The sequence below is a fragment of the Aegilops tauschii genome, chromosome 4, assembly GCF_002575655.3.
Source record: "Aegilops tauschii subsp. strangulata cultivar AL8/78 chromosome 4, Aet v6.0, whole genome shotgun sequence".
In the NCBI taxonomy this organism is placed as follows: Eukaryota; Viridiplantae; Streptophyta; class Magnoliopsida; order Poales; family Poaceae; genus Aegilops; species Aegilops tauschii.
The window spans coordinates 515,896,820-515,922,157 of NC_053038.3; positions in this window are offsets into that span (position 1 = coordinate 515,896,820).

Here is a 25,338-nt window from a genome sequence, read left to right on the forward strand (position 1 = left end):
AATTTTCAACCCTTTCTGACTTTATTTGTTATTTTTCATGCATTTATTGATTATTTTGAGCTATAAGACCCTGAAATTGAAAAGCATTTCAAATGGTATCATACTCGTCTGTTACAAAGTTGGCATGGTATCATCATAATAGTTGCGGGAGAAAGTCTTCACTTTTTCTTCGCTTGTGTCATTTGCTTATTGCGCCGTAACCATGGATAATCTTCATCGTTTTCAGGATGCTTGGGTCAGCCTTGACTTTGAAGGGAGGAATTTCATGAAACTTTTCATAATCTTCAGACATGTCTGTCTTGCCCTCCACTCCCACAATGTCCCTTTTTCCTGAAAGAACTATGTGGCGCTTTGGCTCATCGTATGATGTATTCGCTTCCTTATCTTTTCTTTTTCTCGGTCTAGTAGACATGTCCTTCACATAGATAACCTGTGCCACATCATTGGCTAGGACGAACGGTTCGTCAGTGTACCCAAGATTGTTCAGATCCACTGTTGTCATTCCGTACTGTGGGTCTACCTGTACCCCGCCTCCTGAAAGATTGACCCATTTGCACTTAAACAAAGGGACCTTAAAATCATGTCCGTAGTCAAGTTCCCATATGTCCATTATGTAACCATAATATGTGTCCTTTCCCCTCTCGGTTGCTGCATCAAAGCGGACACCGCTGTTTTGGTTGGTGCTCTTTTGATCTTGGGCGATCGTGTAAAATGTATTCCCATTTATCTCGTATCCTTTGTAAGTTAATACAGTCGAAGATGGTCCCCTGGACAACGAGTACAACTCATCAGAAACAGTGGTGTCACCTCTGAGACGTGTTTCCAACCAACTGCTGAAAGTCCTGATGTGTTCACATGTAATCCAGTCGTCACACTGCTCCGGGTGTTTGGAGCGCAGACTGTTCTTGTGTTCATCGACATACGGGGTCACCAAGGTAGAGTTCTGTAGAACTGTGTAGTGTGCTTGAGACCAAGAATGCCCGTCCCTGCATATTATTGAGTCCGCTCCTAGCGTGCCTTTTCCAGTCAGTCTCCCCTCATACCGCGATTTAGGGAGACCTATCTTCTTAAGGCCAGGAATGAAGTCAACACAAAACCCAATGACATCCTCTGTTTGATGGCCCATGGAGATGCTTCCTTCTGGCCTAGCGCGGTTACGGACATATTTCTTTAGGACTCCCATGAACCTCTCAAAGGGGAACATATTGTGTAGAAATACGGGCCCCAGAATGACAATCTCGTCGACTAGATGAACTAGGACGTGCGTCATGATATTGAAGAAGGATGGTGGGAACACCAGCTCGAAACTGACAAGACATTGCGCCACATCACTCCTTAGCCTTGGTATGATTTCTGGATTGATCACCTTCTGAGAGATTGCATTGAGGAATGCACATAGCTTCACAATGGCTAATCGGACGTTTTCCGGTAGAAGCCCCCTCAATGCAACCGGAAGCAGTTGCGTCATAATCACGTGGCAGTCATGAGACTTTAGGTTCTGGAACTTTTTCTATGGCATATTTATTATTCCCTTTATATTCGACGAGAAGCCAGTCGGGACCTTCATACTGAGCAGGCATTCAAAGAAGATTTCTTTCTCTTCTTTCGTAAGAGCGTAGCTGGCAGGACCTTCATACTGCTTCGGAGGCATGCCGTCTTTTTCGTGCAAACGTTGCAGGTCCTCCCGTGCCTCAGGTGTATCTTTTGTCTTCCCATACACGCCCAAGAAGCCTAGCAGGTTCATGCAAAGGTTCTTCGTCACGTGCATCACGTCGATTGAAGAGCGGACCTCTAGGTCTTTCCAGTAGGGTAGGTCCCAAAATATAGATTTCTTCTTCCACATGGGTGCGTGTCCCTCAGCGTCATTCGGAACAGCTAGTCCGCCGGGACCCTTTCCAAAGATTGCGTGTAAATCATTGACCATAGCAAGTATGTGATCACCGATATGCATGGCGGGCTTCTTCCGGTGATCTGCCTCGCCTTTGAAATGCTTGCCTTTCTTTCGACATTGATGGTTGGTCGGAAGAAATCGACGATGGCCCAGGTACACATTCTTCCTGCATTTGTCCAGGTATATACTTTCAGTGTCATCTAAACAGTGCGTGCATGCGTGGTATCCCTTGTTTGTCTGTCCTGAAAGGTTACTGAGAGCGGGCCAATCGTTGATGGTTACAAACAGCAACGCGTGCAGGTTAAATTCCTCCTGTTTGTGCTCATCCCACGTACGTACACCGTTTCCATTCCACAGATGTAAAAGTTCTTCAACTAATGGCCTTAGGTGCACATCAATGTCGTTGCCGGGTTGCTTAGGGCCTTGGATGAGAACTGGCATCATAATGAACTTCCGCTTCATGCACATCCAAGGAGGAAGGTTATACATACATAGAGTCACGGGCCAGGTGCTATGATTGCTGCTCTGCTCCCCGAAAGGATTAATGCCATCCATGCTTAAACCAAACCATACGTTCCTTGGGTCACCTGCAAACTCATCCCAGTACTTTCTCTCGATTTTTCTCCACTGCGACCCGTCAGCGGGTGCTCTCAACTTCCCGTCTTTCTTACGGTCCTCACTGTGCCATTGCATCAACTTGGCATGCTCTTCGTTTCTGAACAGACGTTTCAACCGTGGTATTATAGGAGCATACCACATCACCTTCGCAGGAACCCTCTTCCTGGGGGGCTCGCCGTCAACATCACCAGGGTCATCTCGTCTGATCTTATACCGCAATGCACCGCATACCGGGCATGTGTTCAGATCCTTGTACGCACCGCAGTAGAGGATGCAGTCATTAGGGCATGCATGTATCTTCTGCACCTCCAATCCTAGAGGGCATACGACCTTCTTTGCTGCGTATGTACTGTCGGGCAATTCATTATCCTTTGGAAGCTTCTTCTTCAATATTTTCAATAGCTTCTCAAATCCTTTGTCAGGCACAGCATTATCTGCCTTCCACTGCAGCAATTCCAGTACGGTACCGAGCTTTGTGTTGCCATCTTCGCAATTGGGGTACAACCCTTTTTTGTGGTCCTCTAACATGCGATCGAACTTTAGCTTCTCCTTTTGACTTTCGCATTGCGTCCTTGCATCGACAATGACCCGGCGGAGATCATCATCATCGGGCACTAGTTCCTCTTGATCTTCAGCAGCTTCCCCCGTTGCAGCATCATTGGGCACATCGTCTAGTTCCTCTTGATCTTCAGCAGCTTCCCCCGTTGCAGCATCACCGTATTCAGGGGGCACATAGTTGTCATCGTCCTCTTCTTCTTCGCCGTCTTCCATCATAACCCCTATTTCTCCGTGCCTCGTCCAAACATTATAGTGTGGCATGAAACCCTTGTAAAGCAGGTGGGTGTGAAGGATTTTCCGGTCAGAGTAAGACTTCGTATTCCCACATGTAGGGCATGGACAACACATAAAACCATTCTGCTTGTTTGCCTCAGCCACTTCGAGAAAATCATGCACGCCCTTAATGTACTCGGAGGTGTGTCTGTCACCGTACATCCATTGTCGGTTCATCTGCGTGCATTATATATAATTAAGTGTGTCAAAAACCATTACAGAACATCATGAATAGATAATTAAGTGACCAAATTAATAGAAGTTCATCATCACATTAAAACCAAAGTACATACATAGTTCTCATCTAACAACATATAGCTCTCCAGAGCATCTAATTAATTAAACCATACATTGAAACTATGTAAAAGATTTCAATGCAAAAACAAATGCGATCATAATCGCAACCAAGGTAACGATTGATCCAACGGCATAATGATACCAAGCCTCGGTATGAATGGCATAGTTTCTAATCTTTCTAATCTTCAAGCGCATTGCATCCATCTTGATCTTGTGATCATCAACGACATCCGCAACATGCAACTCCAATATCATCTTCTCCTCCTCAATTTTTTTTATTTTTTCCTTCAAGAAATTGTTTTCTTCTTCAACTAAATTTAACCTCTCTACAATAGGGTCAGTTGGAATTTCCGATTCACATACCTCCTAGATAAATAAAATCTATGTCACGTTGGTCGGCATAATTTTCATAAACAATATATGAACCAATAGTTATAAAGATAATATATACCACATCCGAATCATAGACAGGACGAGGGCCGATGGGGGCGGATACCAATCCATCACACTATATAATAACAAGCAATACAATAGTAAGAAAATTAGACAACTATCTATCTAAAGTAAGAATTTTTTTCTTTCAGAAAGAAGATAAGAACAAGAGGCTCGCCACGGTGGTGCCGGCGACGAGATCGGCGCGGGCGATTGACGGCGGTGAAGACGGGAATGGGACGTGACGGGCCGCTAAACCTAGACAAATCTCGAGGAAAATGGAGCTTTGAGGTCGAGCTTCGAGAGGAGAAAGCTTAACTAGTGTGGCTCGGGCATTTCATCGAACACCTCATGTGCATAGGAGGTGAGATAGAGCATCACAAAGCCCTCCCATCGCTGGCCAGAGAAAAACAGAGCACTGGAGTGCTCTGCTCGCGGGCGAGGGGTATATATAGGCACCTCATTGGTCCCAGTTCGTGGCATGAACCGGGACTAAAGGGCAGCCTATGGTCCCGGTTCAAGCCACCAACCGGGAACAATGGTGGTGGGCCAGGAGTGAGGCCCATTGGTCCCAGTTCGTCCCACCAACCGGGACCAAAGGGGCCAGACGAACCGGGACCAATGCCCCCACGAGGCCCGGCAGGCCCCTGGCCTCACGAACCGGGACCAGTGCCCCCATTGGTCCCAGTTCTGGACTGAACCGGGACTAATGGGCTGACCCGGCCTGAACCAAAGCCCTCTTTTCTACTAGTGTATACTTCTTCCTCAAGCTTACCATTGAGGAATGCACTTTTCACATCCATTTGATATAAAGTGATATCATGATGGTTAGCATAGGCAAGTAATATGCGAATAGCTTCAAGTCTAGCAACAGGTGCAAAAGTTTCATCGAAATCAATTCCTTCAACCTGTGTGTAGCCTTGAGCTACAAGCCTTGCCTTATTCCTCACCACAAGGCCATTTTCATCTAGCTTGTTGCGGTAGATCCACTTTGTGCCAATGATATTGTGTTTGCGAGGATCTGGACGATTGACAAGTTCCCAGACGTTGTTGAGCTCGAACTGATGTAATTCTTCTTGCATGGCCTGAATCCACTCAGGCTCCAGAAATGCTTCATCTACCTTAGTGGGCTCTGTGATAGAGACAAAAGCATAGTGCCCACAAAAGTTAGATAAATGTGAAGCTTTTGAGCGTGTGAAAGGACATGGTGCTTTAATGTCATCGATGATCTTTTCAACTTGCACTTCTTTTGCAACGCGAGGATGAGTGGGTTGTCGTCGAGGAATTTGATCAGCATTTTCTTCAGCACCATTTTCTTCAGGTGCATTAGCTCGATGTTCTTCACGTTCTGGAATGAATTCTTCAGCAGATTCTTCGGTAGGAATGACATCCTCAGTAGCCTTGAACTTGATAGTTTCCTCAGGTGCTGGTTCATCTATCACAGAGGGTAGGTGCTCTCTTTGCGAGGCATTAGTTTCATCAAACCGCACATCTACAGTTTCAACAACCTTGTGAAGAACGTTGTTGAAGACTCTGTAGGTGTGCGAGTCCTTTCCGTAACCAAGCATAAAACCTTCATGTGCTTTCGGTGCAAATTTAGCATTGTGATGAGGATCTCTAATCCAACATTTAGCACTGAAGACTTTGAAATAACTCACATTGGGTTTCTTGTCAGTGAGGAGTTCATAGGCAATCTTCTTGAAGAATTTGTGAAGATATATCCTGTTGATGATGTGGCATGCAGTATAAATTGCCTCAATCCAGAAGTGACGAGGCGTCTTGTACTCATCAAGCATAGTGCGAGCCATCTCAATAAGAGTTCGGTTCTTGTGCTCCACGACGCCATTCTGCTGAGGAGTGTAAGGAGAAGATAACTCATGAGTAATACCAAGTTCATCAAGATAGTCATCAAGACCAGAATTCTTGAACTCAGTTCCATTGTCACTTCTGATGTGCTTGATCTTCACACCAAAGTTGGTTGAAGCCCTCGAGGAAAATCGTTTGAAGACTTCCTGCACTTCATGTTTGTAAGTAACAATGTGTACCCATGTGTATCGAGAGTAATCATCAACAATAACAAAGCCATAGAGAGATGCATCATTTGTGATAGCTGAGTAATGGTTAGGACCAAAGAGGTCCATGTGAAACAATTCGAATGGTCGAGTAGTGGTCATGATAGTCTTCGCTGGATGCTTAGCCTTGGTCATCTTTCCAGCTTCACAAGCTCCACACAAGTGATCCTTGAGGAATTTGACATTCTCAATGCCAATGACATGCTTCTTCTTTGCAAGCGTGTGCAAATTCCTCATGCCTGCATGACCAAGTCGTCGATGCCATACCCAACCTTCTGAAGCTTTTGCAAGTAGGCACACGGCTGGTTGTGGTCCTGTAGAGAAATCAATAATCTACAAGTCTCCTCTCCTAAAGCCTCCGAAGACTTTGGAATTGTCAGCTTCCATAACCACAACACAACGATACTTGCCAAAGACAACAACCATACCAAGATCACAAAGCATTGAGACAGACATGAGGTTGTATCCTAAGGACTCGACAAGCATGACTTTGTCCATGTGTCGATCCTTTGTGATCGCAACCTTACCTAGACCCAATACCTGACTTTTGCCCTTGTTAGCGAAGATGATATGCTTCAGATCCGATGGTGATAAAGGAGCATCCATCAATAGATTCTTGTCACCAGTCATATGATTTGTACATCCACTATCGAGGACCCACTCAGTGGCTTTGGGTTGATCACCCTGCAGATGAATTAGTGCAGCTTACGAACTTCATATACTTCATCAATGAAGAATATGACATCACAATTCATCAGATCAATTTCATCAAGCAATGCAACAGTTAAAACAGTATGAGGACGTGAGAATGAAAGTTCATTTCTTCATGATTAGCTTGCGTCCTTTTAGGCACCTTTCAGGTCTCCAGCAAATTCTTCAGACGTTTAAGTACGTCTGGAGACCTGACCCTGCAGAAGAGATTAGTTCTTTTTCTTCACCACCCACATCTGAAGGGGTGGCAAAGAGTTCATCACTCTGTGAGCTCCATACGAGAAAGGTGGCATAGAAGCCAATCCATTTTGTTTCACATAAGAGGAGTTAGGGTAAGCATATGAATAAGTAGAGAAATTCTTCGAGGACTTATGAACATAATGGTTAGAAGAATAATGCTCATATTCATAACCCTTAGCTCTTCCCTGCGAAACAGAGTTGTTAGCACGATGATGTTCATATGAGGACTTTGATCCTTTTGAGGAATTTGATCCATGTGAGGAATTTGGTCCATATGAGGACTTGGATCCATATGAAGGATTTGGTCCATATGAAGAATTTGATCTCGGGTTCCTATTCTTCATAGGTGGTGTCATGAGGACATTCACCTGAAGACTTTCAAGGCACCTTTTGGGAACCCAGATTTTCTTCATAGGAGAACCGTTCCTGCAGTTAGTGCCAACATATCTAGCAAATACTTCACCATTCTGATTTTTAAACAGTTTATAGTTGGAGTCAAATGACACATCAGAAGAATGAGAAGATTCACATGTAAAGCCAGATAAATTAGATGGATCAACTGGAGGTCCCTTTGCAGCAACCCATGAGGTTTTGGGGTACTGCTCAGGCTTCCAATATGTACCATCAGCATTGAGTTTCCTCTCAAAGGCAATACCCTCTTTCCTAGCGTTCCTGTTGAGGATCTGCTTTTTAAGCACATCACAAAGAGTCTGATGCCCTTTGAGGCTTTTGTACATGCCTGTCATGTACAATTCCTTCAGCCCTGCATCGTCAGTAATACTAGCAATGTCCTCAGATGAGGAATTAGTGATAGCAAAGACAGTTGAAGAATTTGTAGCATTGGAAGCATTTGAACATTCAGGTGAAGAATTAGCAGATTCACGTTCAATGCATTTCAGACATGGAGGAACAAATTCTTCCTGAGCAGCGCTGATTTGTTGAGCAAGTAATGAATCGCGCTCTTCTAAAGATCTTCATAACTCACTCTTAGCTTTTCAAGATCTTGCTTTCTTTGAAGAAATTCATAAGAAAGCTTCTCATGATCAGATAAGAGAGTGTTATGATGACCTTGAAGGTTGTCAAACCTAGTCTGAAGTCTCTGAAGATTTTCAGTCAAGGTTTTAGTGCGATCCATTTCTTCACCCAACATATCATCGCTTTTGTCTAGCATGCTTTGAACCTTTTCGAAAGCCCTTTGTTGTTTCACAGCAATCTTAGCAAGTTTAGAGTAGCTGGGCTTGAGATTTTCATCAGATTCATTCTCACTTGATTCAGAGGAGGTATATTTGAGTACCTTGGCACCCTTTGCCATGAAGCAATAGGTGGGAGCGTAGTCATCATTTCCTTCATCAGCCTTGTTGGTGAGGTCATTTTCTTCAGTGTTGAAGATAGACTTGCTGACGAATGCAGTAGCGAGGGCTAGGCTCGCCACACCGGATTCGGAATCTTCAGATGCCTCCTCTTCCTCATTTTCTTCATATTCAGCCTCAAAGTCCATTTCCTTGCCAATGAATGCCCGAGCCTTCTTGGAGCTGCTCTTCTTGTGAGATGAAGACTTTGAGGATTTTGATGATGAAGATTTTGAGGATTTCTTCTTTTTCTTCGCATCATCTGAACTGTAATCCTTGTATTTCTTATTCTTTGATTCCTTTTCCCTCTGAGGACAATCTTGAATGTAGTGTCCGGGTTTCTTGCATTTGTGACAAAGCCTATTCTTGTAGTCACTGGATGAGGAATCATTGCTCCTTGAGGTTCTTCAGAAGCGACCACGTCTTGAGAACTTCTGGAATTTCTTCACGAGCAGTGCTAGATCATGGCTCAGTTCTTCAGGGTCACCAAGGCTGCTGTCAGAGTCTTCATCTTCAGACTCAGAAACTGCCTTGGCCTTCAGTGCACGTGATTTGCCAAAGCTCGAACCATATAGATCTCTCTTTTCAGCAAGCTGGAACTCATGAGTGTTTAGCCTTTCGAGGATATCAGCGGGATCAAGTGACTTGTAATCAGTACGTTCTTGTATCATCAATGCCAGAGTATCAAATGAGGAATCAAGCGATCTCAGCAATTTCTTCACCACCACATGGTCGGTGATGTCAGTAGCACCAAGCGCTTGAAGCTCATTTGAGATGTTAGTGAGGCGATCGAAGGTTTGTTGAACATTTTCATTGTCGAGTCTTTTGAAGCGGTTGAAGAGATTGCGAAGAACATCAACTCGAGAGTCACGCTGAGTTGAAACTCCTTCATTCACTTTGGACAGCCTATCCCAGACAAGCTTAGCAGTTTCCAAAGCACTCATTCTTCCATATTGTCCTTTGCTCAGATGGCCACATATGATATTCTTCGCTTGAGAATTGAGTTGCTTGAATCTCTTCACATCGGTAGCGTTCAGTGAGGGTGAGACAGAGGGAACACCATTTTCCACAACATACCAGAGATCGTTATCAATTGCCTCAAGATGCATTCGCATCTTATTCTTCCAGTAGGGGTAGTTCGTCCCTTCGAAGGTAGGACACCCAGCAGAGACCTTGATCATACATGTGGTCGACATAACTAAAACTCCAGGCGGTTAAACCAAAATCACACAGAACAAGGGAGTACCTTGCTCTGATACCAATTGAAAGTGCGTTATCGACTAGAGGGGGGTGAATAGGCGATTTTTATGAATTCTTCACTGAGGAATTTGCTAGTGAGGAAATTCCTTAGCGAAGAACTACTTGCAGCGGAATAAGGACTCACAAGTATGCACAGCAGAACACAAGCATGGTCATCATGATGAAATGAAGACAAACACAGAGAACAAAAAGTGTAAACACAGGATAACACAGGATGAAGACAAACAGACTGAAGAAATTGAACTAAGGAAATTGAGAAAGTCTTCAGTTGTAAGTGCATCTAGTGCCCCTTAGTGATTTTGGTGTATTGAAGACTTATAGGTTAAGGGACTAATGCGTTTGTGAGTGTACACAGATCTATAAGTCTATGAGGAGTTTGATATTTACAGAGAAAGTCGACCCCTAAAAATGAAGTTCTTCGACTGTAGACTTTGGATTTCTGAAGACTTTCTGAAGACTTTGAAAGTGAAGAAATTAGTGTGACCTTGAAGACTTAGTATTCATTTGAGGAATATGAAGCGTGAAGACTTTTGTTTTCGTAGTTTTCATTTTCTCTTTCTTGAGTCATAGCAAAACACCGTACTGTTAAAGGTGGTCGAGGAAATACTAAGGAAAAATTTCCATGTGATGCTCAACTCAAAATCCTACACCTACCAATCCCTTCGAGTGAAGCCATATTGGAAATCTCATACAGTTCAGTCATATTCTTCAGTGACAGAGATGAAGTTCTTCTGGTCTCTGAGGAATTTGTTCTGACTGAGGAGTTAGGAATTCGCCAGTGTGGATTGCCTACACAGTGAGGAACATGATAGCCCTGAGGAATTTGATACTCAAATTTCCGACCGTTGTTGTGCTACGCGCCAGCTGTCCCAAAATATCTTATCCACCTAACGGTCATATCATTGAAGGGCATTTATGTCTTATCATGTCGGGCTGCTCCCTAGGCTATAAATAGCCGCCCCCTACAACCACTAGCTGGTTGGCTGCTCTGAGAGAAACTGACACTTGTCAATTGAGAGCATCCCATCCTCCAAGGAAATTGAGTGAAAATCATCAAGTGAGGAAAACCCCAAACCCAAACACCTACAAACCCAAAGTGATTGAGCATCACTGAAGAGATTGATCCTGCGTGGATCCGACGCTTATTACCTTTGAAGATTGTGCTTCTTCCAGACGGTTAGGCGTCATGGTCTAGAGCATCCAAGAGGAAATTGTGGATCGCCGAGTGACCGAGTCTGTGAAGGTTTGGAAGTCACCTGAAGACTTACCACGAGTGATTGGACGAGGTCTGTGTGACCTTGGTTCAAGGAGAATATGGTGAGGACTGTGTGTCCGGGACTGGGTGTCCTCAGGTTTAAATACCTAGCCGCTCCAACCAGACGTACAACTGAGACAGCAGTTGGAACTGGTCTACCAAATCATTGTCTTCACCAAGCCAACTGGTTCTATTTCCTCAACTCTTTCATTTCCTCATTACTGTGTTGTATGCTTGTTCATATCTGTGTCTGGAGACTTTGACTGAAGACTTTCTCAATTTCCCCAGTTCAATTTCTTCAGTCTGTTTGTCTTCATCCTGTGTTATCCTGTGTTTACGCTTTCTGTACTCTGTGCTTGTTTTCATTTCATCATGATGACTATGCTTATGTTCTGCTATGCATACTTTTGAGTACTTATTCCGCTGCAAGTAGTTCTTCGCTAAGGAATTTCCTCACCCACAAATTCCTTAGTGAAGAATTTATAAAAATCGCCTATTCACCCCCCCCCTCTAGTCGATATAACGCACTTTCAATTGGTATTAGAGCAAGGTACTCCCTTGTTCTGTGTGATTTTGGTTTAACCACCTGGAGTTTTAGTTATGTCGACCGCAGGTATGATCAAGGTCTCAGCTGGGTGTCCTACCTTCGATGGGACGGACTACCCCTACTGGAAGAATAAGATGCGAATGCATCTTGAGGCAATTGATAACGATCTCTGGTATGTTGTGGAAAAAGGTGTTCCCTCTGTCTCACCCTCACTGAACGCTGCCGATGTGAAGAGATTCAAGCAACTCGATTCTCAAGCGAAGAATATCATATGTGGCCATCTGAGCAAAGGACAGTATGGAAGAGTGAGTGCTTTGGAAACTGCTAAGCTTATCTGGGATAGGCTGTCCAAAGTAAATGAAGGAGTCTCAACACAACGTGACTCTCGAGTTGATGTTCTTCGCAATCTCTTCAACCGCTTCAAAAGACTCGACAATGAAAATGTTCAACAAACCTTCGATCGCCTCACTGACATCTCAAATGAGCTTCAAGCACTTGGTGCCAATGACATCACAGACCACGAGGTGGTGAAGAAACTGCTGAGATCGCTTGACTCTTCATTTGATACTCTGGCATTGATGATACAAGAGCGTGTTGATTACAAGTCACTTGACCCCGCTGATATCCTCGAAAGGCTAAACACTCGTGAGTTCTAGCTTGCTGAAAAGAGAGATCTCTACGGTTCGAGCTATGGCAGATCACGTGCACTGAAGGCCAAGGCAGTTTCTGAGTCTGAAGATGAAGACTCTGATGGCAGCCTTGGTGATCCTGAAGAACTGAGCAATGATCTAGCACTGCTCGTGAAGAAATTCCAGAAGTTCTCAAGACGTGGTCGCTTTGGAAGACCCTCAAGGAGCAATGATTCCTCATCCAGTGACTACAAGAAGAGGCTTTGTCACAAATGCAAGAAACCAGGACACTACATTCAAGATTGTCCTCAGTGGGAAAAGGAATCAAAGAAGAAGAAATACAAGGATTACAGTTCTGATGATGCTAAGAAAAATAAGAAATCCTCAAAATCTTCATCATCAAAATCCTCAAAGTCTTCATCTCACAAGAAGAGCAGCTCCAAGAAGGCTCGGGCATTCATTGGCAAGGAAATGGACTCTGAAGCTGAATCTGAAGAAAATGAGGAAGAGGAGGCATCTGAGGATTCCGAATCCGGTGTGGCGAGCCTAGCCCTCGCTACTGCATTCGTCAGCAAGTCTATCTTAAACCCTGAAGAAAATGACCTCACCAACAAGGCTGATGAAGGCAATGATGACTACGCTCCCACCTATTGCTTCATGGCAAAGGGTGCCAAGGTACTCAAATCTTCCTCATCTGAATCAAGTGAAAATGAATCTGATGAAAACCTTAAGCCCAGCTATTCTAAACTTGCTAAGATTGCTGTGAAACAACAAAGGGCTCTTGAAAAGGTTCAAAACATGCTAGACAAAAGTGATGATATGTTGGGTGAAGAAATGGATCGCACTAAAACCTTGACTGAAAATCTTCAGAGAATTCAGACTAGCTTTGACAACCTTCAAGGTCATCATAACACTCTCTTGTCTGATCATGAGAAGCTTTCTTATGAATTTCTTCAAAGAAAGCAAGATCTTGAAAAGCTAAGAGTGAGTTATGAAGATCTTCAGAAGGAGCGCGATTCATTACTTGCTCAACAATTCAGCGCTGCTCAGGAAGAATTTATTCCTCCATGTTTGAAATGCATTGAACGTGAATCTGCTAATTCTTCACCTGAATGTTCGAATGCTTCTAATGCTACAAATTCTTCAACTGTCTCTGCTATCACTAATTCCTCATCTGAGGACATTGCTAGTATCACTAACGATGCAGGGCTGAAGGAATTGTACATGACAGGCATGTACAAAAGCCTCAAAGGGCATCAGACTCTTTGTGATGTGCTTAAAAAGCAGATCCTCAACAGGAACCCTAGGAAAAAGGGTATTGCCTTTGAGAGGAAACTCAATGCTGATGGTACATATTGGAAGCCTGAGCAGTACCCCAAAACCACATGGGTTGCTGCAAAGGGACCTCCAGTTGATCCATCTAATTTATCTGGCTTTACATGTGAATCTTCTCATTCTTCTGATGAGTCATTTGACTCCAACTATAAACTGTTCAAAAATCAGAATGGTGAAGTATTTGCTAGATATGTTGGCACTAACTGCAGGAACGGTCCTCCTATGAAGAAAATCTGGGTTCCCAAAAGATGCCTTGAAAGTCTTCAGGTGAATGTCCTCATGACACCACCTGTGAAGAATATGAACCCCAGATCAAATTCTTCATATGTACCAAATTCTTCATATGGATCCAAGTCCTCATACGGACCAAATTCCTCACATGCATCAAATTCCTCAAAAGGATCAAAGTCCTCATATGAACATCATCGTGCTAACAACTCTGTTTCGCAGGGAAGAGCTAAGGGCTATGAATATGAGCATTATTCTTCTAATCATTATGTTCATAAGTCCTCGAAGAATTTCTCTGCTTATTCATATGCTTACCCTAACTTCTCTTATGAGAAACGAAACGGATTGGCTGCTATGCCACCTTTCTCATATGGAGCTCGCAGAGTGATGAACTCTTTGGCACCCCTTCAGATGTGGGTGGTGAAGAAAAAGAACTAATCTCTTCTGCAGGGTCAGGTCTCCAGACGTACTTAAACGTCTGAAGAATTTGCTGGAGACCTGAAGTATGCCTGAAAGGACGCAGGCCAATCATGAAGAAATGAACTTTCATTTCTCTCGTCTTCATACTGCTTTATCTGTTCAATTGCTTGATGAAATTGATCTGATGAATTGATGTCATATTCTTCACTGATGAAGTATATGAAGTTCGTAAGCTGCACTAATTCATCTGCAGAATGATCCACCCAAAGCCACTGAGTGGGTCATCGATAGTGGATGTACAAATCACATGACTGGTGACAAGAATCTATTGATTGATGCTCCCTTATCTCCATCGCATCTGAAGCATATCATCTTCGCTGACAAAGGCAAAAGTCAGGTATTGGGTCTAGGTAAGGTTGCGATCACAAAGGATCGACACATGGACAAAGTCATGCTTGTCGAGTCCTTAGGATACAATCTTATGTCTGTCTCAATGCTTTGTGATCTTGATATGGTAGTTGTCTTTGGCAAGTATCATTGTGTTGTGGTTTTGGAAGCTGACAATTCCAAATTCTTCGAAGGCTTTAGGAGAGGAGACTTGTATATTGTTGATTTCTCTACATGACCGCAACCAGCCGTGTGCCTACTTGCAAAAGCTTCAGAAGGGTGGCTATGGCATCGACGACTTGGTCATGCAGGCATGAGGAATTTGCACACGCTTGCGAAGAAGAAGCATGTCATTGGCATTGAGAATGTCAAATTCCTCAAGGATCACCTATGTGGAGCTTGTGAAGCTGGAAAGATGACCAAGGCTAAGCATCCAGCGAAGACTATCATGACCACTACTCGACCATTCGAATTGCTTCACATGGACCTCTTTGGTCCTAACCATTACTCAGCTGTCACAAATGACGCATCTCTCTATGGGCTTGTTATTGTTGATGATTACTCTCGTTACACATGGGTACACATTGTTACTTACAAACATGAAGTGCAGGAAGTCTTCAAACGATTTTCCTCGAGGGCTTCAACCAACTTTGTGTGAAGATCAAGCACATCAGAAGTGACAATGGAACTGAGTTCAAGAATTCTGGTCTTGATGACTATCTTGATGAACTTGGTATTACTCATGAGTTATCTGCTCCCTACACTCCTCAGCAAAATGGCGTCGTGGAGCGCAAGAACAGAACTCTTGTTGAGATGGCTCGCACTATGCTTGATGAGTACAAGATGCCTCGTCACTTCTGGATTGAGGCAATTTATACTGCGTGCCACATCATCAACAGGGTATATCTTCACAAATTCTTCAGGAAGACTGCCTATGAACTCCTCACTGACAAGAAACCCGATGTGAGTTATTTCAAAGTCTTCGGTGCTAAATGTTGGATTAGAGATCCTCATCACAATGCTAAATTTGCACCGAAAGCACATGAAGGTTTTATGCTTGGTTACGGAAAGGACTCGCACACCTACAGAGTCTTCAACACCGTTCTTCACAAGGTTGTTGAAACTGTAGATGTGCGGTTCGATGAAACTAATGGCTCGCAAAGAGAGCACCTACCCTCTGTGATAGATGAACCAGCACCTGAGGAAACTATCAAGTTCAAGGCTACTGAGGATGTCATTCCTACCGAAGAATCTGCTGAAGAATTCATTCCAGAACGTGAAGAACGACGAGCTAATGCACCTGAAGAAACTGCTGAAGAAAATGGTGCTGAAGAAAATGCTGATCAAATTCCTCGACGACAACCTACTCATCCTCGCGTTGCAAAAGAAGTGCAAGTTGAGAAGACCATCGATGACATTGAAGCACCAGGTCCTCTCACACACTCAAAAGCTTCACATTTATCTAACTTTTGTGGGCACTATGCTTTTGTCTCTATCTCAGAGCCCACTAAGGTAGATGAAGCATTTCTAGAGCCTGAGTGGATTCAGGCCATGCAAGAAGAATTACATCAGATCGAGCTCAACAACGTTTGGGAACTGGTCAATCGTCCACATCCTCGCAAACACAATATCATTGGCACAAAGTGGATCTACCAAAACAAGCAAGATGAAAATGGCCTTGTGGTGAGGAATAAGGCACGGCTAGTAGCTCAAGGCTACACACGGGTTGAAGGAATTGATTTCGATGAAACTTTTGCACCTGTTGCTAGACTTGAAGCTATTCGCATATTACTTGCTTATGCTAACCATCATGATATCACTTTATATCAAATGGATGTGAAAAGTGCATTCCTCAATGGTAAGCTTGAGGAAGAAGTATATGTTGCTCAACCCCCAGGTTTTGAAGATCCTAAGCATCTTGACAAAGTCTTCAGACTAAATAAGGCCCTCTATGGCCTCAAGCAGGCCCCTCGGGCGTGGTATGATACTTTGAAGGAATTCCTCATGAAGAAAGGCTTCAAACACGGTTCACTCAACCCTACTCTTTTCACTAAATCATATGATGATGAATTGTTTGTATGCCAAATATATGTTGATGATATCATCTTTGGCTGTACTGACCAACGTTATAGTGATGAATTTGCCTATATGATGAGTGAAGAATATCAAATGTCTATGATGGGAGAGTTGAAATTCTTCTTAGGTCTTCAAATTTGTCAACAGCGCAATGGCATATTCATATCTCAGGAGAAATACCTCAAGGATGTACTGAGGAAATTCGGCATGCAAGATTGCAAAGGCGTCAAAATTCCTATGCCCACAAATGGCCATCTGTGCATTGATGAAAATGGTATTGACTTCGATCAAAAGGTATACCGCTCCATGATTGGTTCTTTATTGTACTTATGTGCATCTAGGCCAGATATTATGCTTAGTGTTTGCATGTGTGCCCGATTTCAAGCTACACCGAAGGAATCACACCATAAGGCTGTGAAGCATATTCTTCGATATCTAGCTCACACACCAACACTAGGATTATGGTACCCCAAGGGCTCGGCTTTTGATCTCGTTGGATATTCTGACTCTGACTATGCTGGTGATCGTGTGGATCGCAAGTCAACATCTGGTACATGTCATTTCCTCGGACGATCTTTGGTCTGTTGGTCCTCGAAGAAACAGAACTGCGTATCACTGTCTACTGCTGAAGCTGAGTACATTGTTGCTGGTTCTTGCTGTGCTCAATTGTTGTAGATGAAGCAAACTCTCAAGGACTACGGCGTCAACGTGAAGAATGTGCCTCTCTTCTGTGACAATGAGAGTGCCATCAAGATTGCTCACAACCCAGTTCAGCACTCGAAGACAAAGCACATTCAGATTCGTCATCATTTTCTTCGCGATCATGTGTTGAAGGGCGACATTTCTATTGAGCATGTGAAGACTGAAGAACAGCTAGCCGATATCTTCACAAAGCCCTTGGATGAGAAGAGATTTAGCAAGTTGCGGTGTGAGCTAAATATCTTAGAATCTTCGAATGTTCTTTGAAAAGGACACTCATCCTAACACTTATGCAAAATTGATGACTTAGATGTGCAACACATGAAGAAACGTTTTTCTTCAATCAATGAAGAATAACACTCTAAGTGTGAAGAAATTAATGAAGAATTTGATTCTCAGAACCCTACGACAATTGTACGCGGTGTCTGAAATCATCATTCTTATACGGTGGGTCACGCCACCACAAAAGTTGAAAATCTTCAATTTGAGTTTTTCCTCAGTTTTGAAATTCCTCAGTTGTTCATATTCTTCAACTTTGCAAAATCTTCACAGTTTCCGTCGTTTTTCTTCATTGGCTATATATATATATATATATATATATATATATATATATATATATATATATATATATAAGTTTATGTCCTCTACAGCATTCACTTATGGCTAATTCTTCAAGTTGGTTTTTCTGCTAAGTGAATGTGATCGGACCCTTCCCCCTCTATGCTATACTCAACCCAATCTATTCACAAATTCTTCATGTGCGTTCTATTTGAAACTCGTTCAAAATCTTCACTGTGTCCTTGACAGCTGAAGAATTTGCGAACGGAACTTTTCACTTATCTTATCCAAAATTTTCGGCCTTGCCGCTCAAACCGTTCCGCTTCCCACGATATACTTATCTATTCACCCATGATCTAACACGATCTCCACTTCTCAGTACGTGGGTGACATATGTCATGCGGATGAGAAGGGTCAGGGGCACGTTCGTCCAATTTCTTCGGGCGAACAGTTTTTCACCGTGGCTATAAATACCCCCTCTCCCCTTCCTCACTTCTTTTACTCCGCTCGACCTCTCTCCAGCTCGAGCTTCTCAAACCCTAGCGCCGCCGCTACATCATCGTCGTCGGTGAGGAAGAGCTTCACTGCCTCGACCTCGTCGCCGCCGTACTCACGCCGGCCGCGGAAATCTTCACTCCGCCGGCGCCGTAGCCGTCTTCCTCCGCCAAGTTAGGGCGTGGAAGATCTGCACAGATGAACTTCACTTCTCCACCTCCCAGTTCGTCGTGTTCTTCGTTCAGGGTAATTAAAAGTTACTTTTACTACCCACTTTGATTCAAATATTTACTACAAAATCTTCAAAGGTGTTTTTCTTCAAATCCTCACACACTAAAACACCTCACATGTCATCTGTTCTTGATTCGTTTCTCTAAGCATCATTTTTCTTCAAGATTCCTCAATTGTGTGGATCTTCGATCTATACAACTCTGGAACCTAAGACAAAGAACGCTTAGTGAAATTCTTCAAGACTCATCTGGTCAAATTCCTCAAACTTGTTCTTTTTGAAAAACCTTCTGAGAACGCATATGACCTCTCCAAATTCCTCGCAACTATACTCTGTTCACAGGTACTCATGTCCGCTGCTGAATCACTAGGTTCTCATCAACTTAACTCATTTGCAGTATTCCTTGAAGAAAAGTTGCATACTTCTTCAGAGAGTTCAATTGTTCAAATTCCTCAACTGAAGAAAATGGCTAGTGAAAAGAGGCCACAGAAAGGAGGAAAGAGGCCTGAGGTCAATACTGCCTTTGAAATTCCTGAGGACATTTATGCTGGGTACTGCACACCTCCTGAGGAAGATAAAAACCAGCGCAAGGTGCGCATTCAGAGGATAGAAAGGAGATGGGCAGAAGAGTGGAGGGAGTACAGGTATGTGACTCCAAAATACATGAAGAAATTCGTTGTTACTCCTCCATGCTCAAGACCTCCATTGGCACCTTGCCAAGAGGCAGATCCCACTAGCATCAAGCGCGGTGAGGAATTTCCTGAAGAATGGGCCAAGCGCCAGGCCAAGTTGGCCAAACAGGCTAAAGATGCAGTGAGGAAATTCAACGAAGATTCCACTGCTACTGCTGCTGAGGCCTATCTAAGGCCAAAGAAATCCATGGCAAAGAAGCCTGCACACAAGCCAAGTGCCTCGTCTTCAATGCCCTCATGGCCAATTTCCTCAGCCAAGCCCTCACGGCCAATTCCTCAAGCCGCTCCTGCTCCTCCAAAGTCCTCAGCTGCTCCGACAAAATCCTCAGCACCTGTGCATCTTGCCACGTGCCAAAGGACCACATGCATCTCCATTGCCTCAGGAGCTTCAGCTAGCTCCTCAGCTGCACCAAATTCTTCAACAGGACCCTCTCTGCTGAAGACTAAGACCACTGCTGGACGAGGCTCTCGCCCAAGTCCTCAGAAGAAGCAGGTCGCCTTCCAAGTACCGTCTGAAGAAGACAAAGCTGATGATGAAGAACTTGCTGAGATCATCAGAGACAGACAAGTTAGGGCCGCTAGAGCCAAGGGCACATAAGTGCCACTGCTTTTGGATCCAAAACTGATCCTCGACTATATTGATCTCTGGCACAAGGACCCAAACACTCATATGCCTGATTTCAAGTTGACACCTGGCCAAAGTCACATGCTGACCCATTTCATCGGTGAAGAAAAATGGAAATATGAGAAGGCCAGGCAGCTCAAGAAAGCACAGTACAGGAAGGAGAAGTTCCTGAAGAACAACGTTGTCTCTATGACAACTGATGAACTTGTAAAGCTCCAGTCTGAAATCAAAGTCCTCAGTGATGATTTCAACGCTTACTATGCTGATTGGAAAGGAGCCAAGGTCAGGTTCGTCAATCTGACGAAGACACTCACTTCAAGTGCTGCTGCCCCTGTGCACATTGAAGTCACACAGGCTGAAGCATCTGCTCAGAAACTGAAGAACATGCTAGCACCGCTGATGAAAATCAGGCTGCTGAAGACAATGTGAGTTCCAAGGCTGATGACTGCATTCCAGGCACTGAAGAAATTCCCAGGGCACCCACTAGTGGTGCGCCTGAAGAAAATGAAGAGGTCAGGGCAAGTGCATCAGTTGTGCCTGAAGAAACTGCACCAAATTCCTCTGCTCCTCCTGCGCCTACTCCAACTCCAATCCTTCCATCTGCATCAGATGCGAAGAAGACCAAGGCTGCAGAGTGAGCAGCTGTGAAGAAAAGGAAAGCATCAACTCCTTCAGATTCTTCAGCACCGAAGAAAATGAAGCCTATGACCAGCTCTTTTGCAAACCCGATTGATGATGTTCCAGTCTCAACCATGCCATCAAAGGACCTTGTTCCTTTCGATGAAGAATATGTGATCCCTAGCGGATCTGATGAAGAAACTCCTTCTGCTGCTACTTCAGAGCAGATGGATAAAGAAATTGAAGTGGATAAAATCCCTTCAACCCCAGTTATTTCCTCGCCTATGCCTCAGTTCACAGCTGAAGAGGCCGGCGTTGAAGAAATTGAAGATGAAGATGTGGACATTGGTTGTACCACACCTGTAATGAATGATGAGTTTTGGGAAAGTCAGCACCCCAATTCTCCACTCTCCACTGCAGCAAATTCCTTAGTCCCCAGTCACTACAGTTCAATTGGGATCTGATGAAGCTCATGAAGACATTCTAGCCGCTAGTGCTGAAGAAAATGAAAATGAAGAACCAGGCTGCCACTGAAGAGGAACCAGAAATTCCTCAGCCTGAAGAACCTGAGATTGCGATTCCTGAGGTTGTGATGCAACTCACTGACACTCCTCTACCCAAACCAAAGGATCCATTCTCCAGGAAGCAGAAATTCAAGACTGATGCCTTCTTTGGCGAGCATGTATTCTTCACTGATTACAACCCTTATGACTCTGCTCGCATAAGGAAGAGGTGTTTCTGGACTGCCAGCTAGGCAAATTTCTATTCCTCAGTGCTGTTCGACAAAGACAAAGTCTTCGATCATGAGCACATTCCTCACGTGGACATGGAATCTCTGCCGTGCTTCGAACCAGTCCTCAGTGTTCTTCATGACGCTGGATTGCTAAACTTCTGCACTGACATATGTGATTGGAAAGAAGAACTAATTCTTCAATTTTATGCAACACTGCACATCACTGGAAATTCTGAAGATGTGAATTCATGGGTGCTGGACTGGATGTCTGAAAACACTCATTACAAGGCACCGGCTTCTGAATTGCTTCGTGCCTTACCTCTCAGTCCGCCCCTTGAAGGTGCTTGTTGCATCTACAATGAACCTGAGCTCACTGATCACTACATGCAAGTGCTGATGAAGCCTTTGAAGCCACGTCAGACCCCAAGAACAAGATTCCTTATGAAGGAATTGTTGTATGTGCCTCGGACTGTCTATCGCATTCTGACGAAGACATTGAGTCCAATCAAGGGCCACGACTCAAATGAAGAAGAAGTCGTTGGCATCATGAAGAATCTGCTTTTCAATATCATTCATGGCATTCCCATCAACTTCCATGATTTCTTCATGAGGACTCTGGCCAACGTCGCCATGTCACCATTTGAGCTGAAGCCTTATGCACCTTGGATTATGAGATTCATTAGGACAAGGTCTTCACTCAACTATAAAGCTGATACACTGAACCATTGCAGCTACTTGCCCCCAATTGAAGTCCTCAAACGGACATTTTCCTCAGCTGATGAAAAGGGCAAGGCTACTGCTGTTGTCGGGTGGTAGGTGCGACATATGCCAACGGGTGGCTTATCATTGTGGGAGCCAATAAGACGTTGCCGGTGCCTGGAAACGGGATGAGGCGAAGACATGCACGCCGGCGAATCTTACCCAGGTTCGGGGCTCTCCCTGGAGATAACACCCCTAGTCCTGCTCTGCGGGGTCTCCGCATGATCACTAGATCGAAATGAGTAGCTACAAACGCTCCTTGAGCTGTCGGGCTAGAGGGAGAAGAAGGGCAAGGCTAGCTCTCCTTTTCTCTCTAAGTGGTGTGTGTAATTCTATGAGACCAACCCTTTGCATGGGTGCCCCGGGGGGTTTATATAGGCCTACCCCCCGGGGGTACAATAGTAATCCGGCTGGGTGCGGGTCCCAGCCGTCAGTGTCTGTGTTCGCCGGCTTCTCCGCCGGCCATTGGGGCCCGCCGACTGGTGGGTCCCGCCGGCTGCCGGCTTCTTGGTCGACAGGCTGGCCCCACCGCTTGGGGGTTTTGTCGGCGGCGGCTTACTGTTGCCTCGCCCCTGATGACGAGGGCTTTGTCGAGGTAAGCATGGCTACAGCGTAGCTGCCTTGCAAGCTCTCACTGTACCCTTACCTCGTCTTGTCTCCTTAATGTGGCACATGCCTCGAGGTAAGGAGGTAGCCGGCTCCTGGGGGCCGGCTACGCCCCTGGCCGACTAGGGGAGGCCGGGCCGCCTTCGTGCGTCTCTCTGGCTAAAGGGGCCCGCCGCCCGCAGGCCGTACTGGCGTCTGTCGTGGATGACGTTGAAGCCAACATGGCTACAGTGCCGTGCCGGACGGGAGATGGCTGACCCGTACGGCACCCAGTGGCCATGCCTGCTTCGGGATTCGGGGGTAGTGGGCCGTACTGCGACCACGCCCCGTCTTATCACCGTTATGTGGACACAGTCTTGGTGGGTGCAGTCTTGGCCGGCTTCTGGGAGTCGGCGCTCTTCATGGCCGGCTTCGGGGAGTCGGTCCCCTTGGGGCCGGCTTCCTGGAGTCGGCCACCTCGTAGCTTTCTTGGGGAAGGTTTCTGAGACTGGGCCGCCTTCTGGGAGTCAGCCCTGGGGATAGCCGGCCGGGGGAAGGCGGCCCTATGCTTTGTATGCTTGAAGGCTTAAATGGCCTGATAATTTCTTGAAGAGCCAGGGGGAGTCGGTTAGGCTACCCGTGGCCATTTACTCCGACAGTAGTCCCCGAAGCTGATTGGGCTTCGAGGTTGGGTGGAAGTCGAGAAGCTCGGTCAGCTTCCTATCTTGACAAACCGGCAGCTGGGAGCCGGCTTCGGCTGGGCGCGCCGTCTTGGTGAAATTTTTTGAAGTCGGAGGGCGGGAGTCTGCTGGCGCGCGCACCGGGCCACGGGCCGGCCACTTGCCGCCTGCGAACCACGTGGCATCCCTTGGCTAAAAAGCCTGCCAGCCCATGCGTGCGACGAGACGTCGCCGCAGGTCGGGGGCCCACCACTCCTACGCCCGGGCCCAGGCGCGGATTCTCTACGGCCCAAAGTCGCCCGCACGTCTTCCTGCGGCGGTTTCGGCACGCCTTTAGGGCGCAGTAATCGCGGGGCGTGGGGGGAGTGGGTGCAGTTAACCCCACGTCCCACCCCACGCCTTGCCTCCTCGGCTTTGCCGTACGAAGCTATAAGTAGGGGGAGGGGGGAAGCGGCAGGCGCTCGCACGCCCCTCTCCTCTCCGCCATCTTCTTCCTTCTGCTCTTCCTCACAACAGCGTCTCGCCGCCGCACCATTCCACCACTCTTTTCCCCGCTGCCGCGCTCGTTCTCGCCAGCCTTACGCCGCGATGCAGTACGGCGGGGACTGGGACGGCTCCAACGTCCATGAGGATCACGTCGAGTTCCTCCTCAAGACGCGGCGGCTGCCCGGCGCGGACAAGGTGCGGGTCCGTCTCGCACCGGAGAAGGAGATCACGCCGGAGCCGGAGGAAGGCGAGTGGGTGGTCTTCCGCTCGCATTTCTTGCGCGGCATCGGCCTGCCGGCGAGCGCCTTCTTCCGCTCCTTTCTTGAATTCTACCAACTCCAGCCGCACCACCTCACCCCGAACACGGTGGTGCTGCTGTCCGCCTTCGTCACCTTGTGCGAAGGCTACCTCGGCATCCTCCCCACCCTCGAGCTCTGGGGGGAGTTCTTCCAGTCCAAGCTAGGCACGCGTATGCAGGGCGTGCCGGCTCAGAGTGGTGCCTTCATCGCGATGCGGAGGGTGACAGCCGACAACCCCTTCCCCGTCATCACGCTAATCCAGTCGGTGAAGCTCTGGCAGAAGTCATACTTCTATGTGAAGAACGTCGCCCCGCAAGGTGACTACGTCAATTTGCCGGCTTACGAAGCCGGCCCGCCGGCGGGCAGGCGGCCCTAGTGGTCCTATCGGGCCGTGACGCTGACGCCGGCTGGAGCCGCGGCTGTCGCCCAACTGCGGGTGATGATCCAGTCGGAGGGCCTATCGGGACCCGACCTGCTGGCCGCCTTCGTCACGCGCCGGGTGCTTCCGCTCCAGAGCCGCCCTCATCTGATCTGTCAGATGAGCGGCCAGCTCAATCCGAGCCGGATGTGCACCAAAGACATGCCGCACGACGAAGTGGCCCACATGGTGAACTACCTTGCGAACTGCAAGCTCTCCGCAGAGTGGCAGTTTGGCAAGGAGCCATATTGCCGAGCTCACCCGCCGCCCACGGTATGTTCTCTTTTTCCCTTTCTCCTCTCTTAGTTTTGTCGCCGAGTTCCTTTTGGCCGACTCTGACTAGTCGGCTTGTCTCGACAGAGCCCTCTTCTTTGGCCTGCAGGTGGGTCGGACGTGGAGCGCCGATTCGTCCCCGACCGGGCGGAGCACGATCTGGAGGACCCCGACTTGGGGGCGGCCGCCATGGATGACAACACCGAGGCAGGCGGTGGCCAAGCCGGCGGCGAGGCAGGCGGCTCCGGGCTTGGAGTCAGCTTCGACGACTGGCCGGATGATGATGAGGAGGAAGTCGTCCCACGCCGCCAGCCGGCACCTGGCCACGGCGCGGGTTCCTCCGCCGTGCCGCCTGCTTGGGGCGGCGGGCAAAAGGGTCGTGCCGCGCCGGGCTTGTTCGGCAGTCGGCCAAAGAAGCCCAGAGGCGGGGCAGCGGCGACCAGGTGGGAGGAGGCGGCCGCGAAGGCGGCCCGCTTCCGCAAGGTGGTGAAGCAGCCGCAGACGGTGTCGGCGTAAGTATATACTCCTTCGTGTATTCTTTTTTCTTTTCTCTGGTAGTTCCTGAATCCTTGTCCTTTCTCAAAAAACCAGGGCTCCATTGTCGCTTGAGC